Raw genomic sequence first — 8,162 nt, forward strand, 5'->3', positions numbered from 1 at the left:
AGAGGCCGTGTAATAGTGTTTTTCCCAAATATCTAACAAACCGGCTTATGAATTTCCATGAAACTACAGCAATGAATGTTTCAAACATTGGCCTAATTTTTGGTGGTACAGTGAATTGACAGATGTGCTTAATTAACCTGTTTACTCTTAGAAAAAAGAGGAACTTCTTCCCTTCCTTCAGAGCGTTTCAAAGAAGTGTTACTTAATCAAGTAACTGTGACGCAGAGGTTCCCCCAACCCTCCTTCGGTGTTTACACCAATGGCTATCCTAGTACTCCCCCCCCCCCCCTTCCTTCTTGCCTTCTTTCCTTCATTCCCATTGTTATTAAGCTACCGAGTAAATCCCTGTTAGGAAAGACTGTACTGCACATATAAAATGAGCCGGAAGAGCAATAAAATGTTTTATGGTGGTAGATAATGATTAGATGGTCAACACAAATTATCAAACATAATAGAAGAGGTTTAAAACAGGGGTGTGGAATCGCACTGAGAGATATTCTACTCGGACTCCTACAAATTTTAGATTTGCTACTAGAAAATAAAATAAAATAAAAAAATAAAATAAAAACATTAGTAGAAATATAAAACAATTTTTTCCTTGAGAGTGACGATGAGTAAAATATATAAGTGTCCATTTCTTTTTTTTTCTTTTTTCAGCCCTCATAAATCTATGGTTTCCAGCAATTGGTGATAACATTATTTTGGAAAAGCAAAGCTAATGAATACTTTGATACAAGTATATCAGCTTGGCATGTAGACAATGTCAATGTATTCTCAAAGTAAGGTTGATTGGTTCATTAATTGAAGTCTGGTATAATTCCAGTGACAAAGTCGCAATGATATTTGTCACATACCGTTTAAATAACAAAAATAGGTACTGGTACTTATAACGTAAATAAATATATAAAACTATAGGTTGAAATATAATACATCTTATGTATGTATGAACACACACACATATACTGTATATATATATATATATATATATATATATATATATATATATATATATATATATATATATATATATGTATATATATATATATATATATATATATATACATATATATATATATATATATATATATATATATATGATTTCAAAATTTATCAAATGGCCGATGTCGATGCCCTTATATGAAACATCTTTTAGAAGTCTACCTTCTAAGGAATTCAAGCTACTCTCTCTCTGGTGAAATTGATATGATAAATTATATCAAACAATGCTCTCTGTCATTTTCTTCCTGGCAATTGATGTATCGAGTAACCTGTGTTGTATGGAAGAATGAGTCCTACGGCTTAACCTAAAGAAAAACTATATTTCTATTGCTTTACCAACACTCGCTTGAAGTGCGAAGTGTAGGGTTAGCATGGCTTCTTTCGTCTCCTGTCATAAGTCTCATTCTTGATCTTCAATATAAGTGAGTGGGTAAGATATAAAACGTTGGTCTTGTGTTTAGGTAAAGTCTAAAGTCACGAATCACATTACCAGGTATGCTGAACTTTTACTGACAAAGAATTTCGTATTGCTTGTGGTAGGTCATATGACAATTATCTATGGAGTTAAACAGGCGTTTAACAATTCGGGGGATGGGAGGTACAGGGGAAGAAACGTTATAACAACGTCACTGAGGGACGTCATCACTTTTGCGAATGTGTGGGTGGCTAAGACTGGCTTTAGCCTCATTTTCTTAAGTAAAAAGGTTAATGAAACGTAATTGGCAATGCACAGTATTTCCCAAAATTAGGCCATTGTATGGAGCGCTCCCTGCTTTGATATCATGGAAATCCATCAGTTATTTTAGGAGTCATTTAAAAAAAAAAAACTATTACACGGCCTCTGGAAACGATAGTAAATCCATATTACGTACAATTATGTCACCATCCTCTTTCATATGAATAATTTCTTTGTACATTGTACCGCTCGTGTTCCATAAACGCTTGTACACTAACTTTTTTGCCTTTATCTCTCACTCTTCCCCGCACTGATAACAGAACCTGTTTAAGCTTGCCTTCTCATTTATCAGTTTGTTTTGATTTTTATGACAGTCTTGCTTGGAACTGCTTATATATAAAACTCATTATCTGTTGAAAAAATATTTTACTTCCATTCACCTCGCCAAACATGGCTTAATGAAGCTTCAATTCTAGTAGTCATAACATCATGTGATTTTTAACATTTCAGTGCTCGTGTTCCATAAACACTTGTACACTGTAACTTTTTTGCCTTTATCTCTCACTCTTCCCTGCACTGATAACAGAACCTGTTTAAGCTTGCCTTCTCATTTATCAGTATTTTTGTATTTTGTGACATTCTTGCTTGAAACTGCTTATATATAAAACTCATTATCTGTTGAAAAAATTTTACTTCCTTTCACCTCGATAAACATGGCTTAATGAAGCTTCAATTCTAGTAGTCTTAACATCATGTGATTTTTAACATTTCAGTACTCTAAAAATGTAAGAATACGTGTTCTATTTCTTTAAAACTGAAGAGTCCTTTTCCTGTTTTGAATCACATTAGCCCTGTAACACTCTTAAATGAATTGCACTTCCTATACTCCAGGAGAATCTAATAGATGAGATCCCAGAGAGAGATATGAAAATTTTGACTAGTGACTTCAATGCTAAAATTGGAAAGAATAATGAAGGTATAGAGAATATGATGGGTGTTGAGCGTTTTGGCGAAGTTGCAAATGAAAATGAGCCACATTTTACAAGTTTCTGTTCAACAAACAATCTTGCTATTAGAAGTACTCTCTTCTAGAACAAGGACATCCACAAATATACCTGGACTTCACCATGTGGCAATTACAAAAATCAATTAGATCACATAGACATTATTAAAGAGAGAAGGAGGATTCTGAGAAAATTAAGAACCTCTAGAGGTACAGACATTGGTAATGATCACCACCTCCTCATTGCCACACTGAAATCAACACTGAACGCACCCAACAGAAAATGTAGATAGAATACATAGGTTTGATACAACTAAGTTTGTAGAAGAGCATAGAGAAACCTTCGTAATTGAGTGTAGGAATCAATTTGCAGTCTTAGAGACTTTAAGAGACGAAAAACAGACAATTTATGAAGAATAGTGTTATTTTATAAACAAATCAATCTGTTGGTAGCGAAGTTTTGGGACATGCAGTTACAAGGAGAGAACCATGGATATCAAATGATACTTGGGATAATATAAGAAAGACAAAGACATAAATTAATTGTTGAAAGTTTTCGAAAATTTAAGAAAATTGCAAGGTAGGGTGGGCTAAGTAATCCAGTATTGATAGTGAAATCAAAAGAAAAGCCATGAACGACTACAGCAAATATTTAGATAGGAAAGCATATGAAGCTGACAAAGTTATGAACTCAGGAAGTGCCTATGGTATTAAAATTGCTCATAGAGTTATTAATGAAATCTCTACTATAGACAATAAGTAAAAGCATATATCCATCAAAAAGAGAGATGGGTCTCTTATAACAACAGAAGATGAAGATAGGCAACGTTAGATGGAACACTTTAGTGAGGTCATGAATAGGATATATGAAGGGAATAATTTGATTGATATACCTGCAGCTGAGAAAGACCTTGATGTGCCATGAATAAATTCATTGTACTTGAAGTCGAAGCTATCATTAAAACTAAAGAGATGGGAAGCCCTTAGATACAATAGAATAACTGCTGAGATGATACTTACAAGATTATTTTGTAGAACGTGACGTGAAGAAGCAAAACCTGATGAATGGGAACTAGGAGTGTTGGTGAAACTAAAAAGAGAGAGAGAGAGAGAGAGAGAGAGAGAGAGAGAGAGAGAGAGAGAGAGAGAGAGAGAGAGAGATCTGACTGATTGTAATAATCAAAGAGGCATTGCAACACGGCAGTTGTAATGAAAATATATAGTATGCTCATGTTCAAGAGACACGAGAGAAAGATTGTGGAAAAGCTGAGAGATGATCAATTATGATTTAGAAAAGGTAGAAATTGTACTGACCACAATTTCATTTTAAGACATTTGGTAGAGCACGGCGTAGAGTATAGAAATCCACTTTTGATGGTATTTGTGGACTAAGAAAAAGCCTTTGATAGTGTGCAACAGCCAATTGTGTGGATAGTCTTGCTTTATTATGGAATTCTTCTTAATATGTAAATTTGATTAAGCGTGTTCATGAGCATAACAAGTGCAAAGTTAATGTTAGTGGAGTCCTATCAAATGAATTTCCAGTGAGAAATGGCGTACTCCAAGGGAATGTGTTGTCACGTATGTTGATTTTTCTACTCATGGATTTTGTAATTCATAGAACGATTGTAAATGGTAGAGAAAGATTGGACTGAATTGGTAACAGGAAATTAGCAGAACTATAAGACGCTGATGACAGTTTCCTTATTAGCAGAACATCGTAAGACTTGCAAAGCTTGCTTACCAGAATGCATAGAATATCGCAAAAGGTTAGGCCTAAGATAAATAGAAGAAAGGCAGTGATGAGGAGAAGAAAATATGCAATGGAAGATGAAATATCATCAGAAGGAGAAAGTATTAATGATGTGGAATCATTGAGATATTCATAAATTATGATCTCTAATACAGGATCTTTCGAATATGAGTTTAGTGAAATATTGAAAAAGGTAAATCATACAATGGCTAGGCTGAGTAAAATTTGGACGGAAAGTCATCTGAAATTACATATAAAAATCAGGCTAATATCAGTTAAGAGAGATGGTTGTTACTGTATGGACATGAGTCGTTGTATGAAAATGAAACAATATCCAAAAAAAAAAAATAAAAAATGTTGATTTGAGAACAAAGCCCTGAGAAGAATATTGAGAGTTAAATGGCAGGATGAGATTAGAAAGGAAACTATAAGAGATGACTCGAGTGGCATTTGTGGACGAGATCATGCTGAGGGATAGATGGATTAATTTGGGCATCCTCTTCGCTCTCCCCACGAGAGATTAGTTCACTAAACTTTCAACTAGGCTCCACATGGTACAAGAAGAGTCAGGAGACGCAGGCCTACAAGGCACAAGGAAGTCAGGAGACGCAGGGCTACTTGACAGAGGAATACGAAGCGTGAAATAGGAGATGGAGAATAGAGAAGTATTGATTTAAAAGCTCAAGATAGAAACGACTGACAATATCTAACTGAGGCCCTTTGCTTCAATAGTCATGGGAGAAGAGGAGGATGATGATGTTGCTCCTTTTTAGTGTTATAAGTTTGTTATGACAGCATTGGAATTCGTAAATTTTTAATATTGAAGTAACATATTATTATTATTATTATTATTATTATTATTATTATTATTATTATTATTATTATTATTGTTGTTGTTGTTAGTGTTGTTATCATTAAATATATGCCATAATTGCTGGAAATTGCAAATAATTAATTATTTATTGAATCTTTCAAAGTGACATTAAGAGAATTATTAAACATAAGCAAATTATCCTATGAGTCTGCTATTCCGAAAATTATGACAAATTCACACATCCATACAAAATCTTGTGAAAAGGCTTGCCAGTATTTATAATTTAGTATCAAAATAATAATTCTTTGGAAAATAGTTCACTAGTAAAAGTATTGATAGCTAAGTCAATTTAGTCTTTCTGATTAAAATTCTTACCCATTTACTAATATCTAATTTCTCGTTTGCATCGTTATTGATTTTGGAGTCATTAATAAAGCAATATTCCTTCTCTCTCTCTCTCTCTCTCTCTCTCTCTCTCTCTCTCTCTCTCTCTCTCTCTCTCTCTCTCTCTCTCTCTCTCTTTGGGTCAGCGCAAATTATTTACTGTGTTTTACACTAACCGTTATGGTCCTTGCTGCCAGCTATCTGAAAGCTTATCAATAGATACTCCCTTTTATCATAATTTTATCTTTCACAGTCATAGTTCTTTCTCTCCAGTGTACTCCACTACACGCTCTCGCTACATCCTCAGAGCATAAACTCGAAGAGGTATGTGACCATAAAAATTACTCTTAAGCAATTTGTAGTGGTATTATTTTGTTTCAAGTCTCTGCCGTTGATTGTAAAGTCAATGGGAATGAAAAATGAAGCACCGCTTTAAAAAGTGATGATTTTGTGCGGAAATAAGTATGGTCGTCTGTTGAGAACCTGTTATCTTGCACCGAAACATGGCCGCCAGTTCTGTATACTAACAGATATATAATGCAACTAGGTATGATAAGACTATATATATATATATATATATATATATATATATATATATATATATATATATGTGTGTGTGTGTGTGTGTGTGTGTATGTATATATATATATATATATATATATATATATATATATATATATATATATATATACATACATATATATATATAATTTATATATATATATATATATATATATATATATATATATGGGGGTATTTTTGTGATGGATGCTTGGTAAGTATGCGAACTATTAGGAAATGTATATATTTTTTTTCAGTAGTATAAATAATTAATGTATCTGGCGAGATATAAGTGGTATGAGTCAGGTTATTGTGATATAAGCGTACACTATACTGGCATGTATTGATATGCGTGCCGGGAGCAGAATATCAATTCTTGGCCGAGTTCAATTCACTATCATAAATAATCATGATTAGTTGCATATATCACATTGAAGACCAAGAATGGAAAAATATATATTATTTATTTCATCGAGGTGAATTCATAGTTCAAATAGTCAATAGTGAGATGGTTACATTGTGTTGAAGGTCTAAAAGAAAGCAGAAACCCACAAACGACATTCTAAAGTAATCCGTACATCGTAGTGATATGAAGAAATATGTACCGAAACAATTAATAAAAAAGGTTGGTAATTTCAAAATATTTGAAATGCTACATGTACTGAACATTAAGGTTTATTCATTGTATTGCTCAACAAAGTAATAACATAATAATCGAAAGAAATTACCACACAGTTAAAAAATGAAATTAGCAGGTGCAACTTGGGACAAATATTGTTTATGAGATCGGCTTCATCCCTCGTTGATGTCGCTCACTATCACGCAGTTCACTGTAATGTTGCTACATTTAACATCATATTTAAGAAGGCTACATGATAGCTTTGTCTTTTCAATTATAGATATTACCATGGAATTTGGCAGGAGCAGAGAATCTGTTTCACATAACCCTAAAATTTTCATTTGGATATGTGAATTATTCTAGGAACTATTTACTCCACCGCAAAAAATATCAAACCCATACCAAAATAAACTTTTAGTGTGGCTTTTCTATGACAGATATCAACATGAAAATTGCTATGAGCAAAATAAATATTATTTAGATAGGTGAAGTATTCTACGAAAATCAGCCTCCCGTGGATATCGAAATTCCTGTGAAAATCATTTGGACATCTGTAAGAACTCTAGGTGTAGTTTGCGGCTCCTCACTGATTTTTCAGCGAAAAGTCGTCACTTACGAACAAAAGTGACAGCCAGGGCATGCCTATAGCAGGTATGAACATGAAAATTAAATTTGCTATTGGTTGGGTGGGTGGGATATCTTTTTAAAAAGGGGGGGGGGGCATTTCATATAAGGTCACTCACTTAGCAACAAAAAACAAAAACAAAAAAAAGACAGAGATTGACACAATACCGAATTAAAGTTATAGCGGGATATAAGGAGTTAATGTGACTTCTTAGTCAAGCTGTATAATATAGCCCAATCCGTGATTTATGAATAGATCAGCTATGCACTATTCTCATTGCATATGCTGAGGACTAACGTTGGTAAAATGATTGCGGCTTTAAAGTGTTGTAGGTGGACTGACCGGCATTTATTCTTTATTATTTCGAAAAAGTTATCCATTTTCTCTTACCTTCCCAAGCATGTCTACCTATGCCTTAAGATTTTAGCTTAATTGCTTTCTTTCTTCCTCTTATTCGCATACCTATGCAAAATAATGTTTTCAGACTTCCAACCCCATTTTCTCTGAATTTTGGAAAATAAATATAAATAGCAAGTAATATCCTCACACCAAGGAAGAGAGCTCTCCAGATGATGGTGGCTTTGGCTGCAACAAAAGCCTCTACTTTCAATCAATTTGCTTACGCTTGAGAGATTGATAGAGGATGGGATATAATCAACTTCAGGCCAGTGCTTAGGTAGCAGTAGCTTCATATATATATATATATATATATATATATATATATATAT

The 8,162-nt window shown here is 33.5% G+C and overlaps 1 protein-coding gene across 4 annotated transcripts in view; it reads left to right on the forward strand.

The window, feature by feature from the left end:
- The first annotated feature begins 5,811 nt into the window (after nucleotides 1-5,811).
- LOC137642585 (uncharacterized) overlaps nucleotides 5,812-8,162 on the forward strand; it is a 134,054-nt gene continuing 131,703 nt past the window's right edge. For 2 of the 4 annotated variants that reach the window (XM_068375273.1, XM_068375276.1), the window contains exon 1: nucleotides 5,812-5,953. The gene's annotated coding sequence lies outside the window, so the exon portion shown is untranslated. The remainder of the gene's footprint in view (nucleotides 5,954-8,162) is intronic. The other 2 variants (XM_068375274.1, XM_068375275.1) reach the window with 1 other exon arrangement.

Source organism: Palaemon carinicauda, chromosome 6 (genome assembly GCF_036898095.1).
Source record: "Palaemon carinicauda isolate YSFRI2023 chromosome 6, ASM3689809v2, whole genome shotgun sequence".
NCBI lineage: Eukaryota > Metazoa > Arthropoda > Malacostraca > Decapoda > Palaemonidae > Palaemon > Palaemon carinicauda.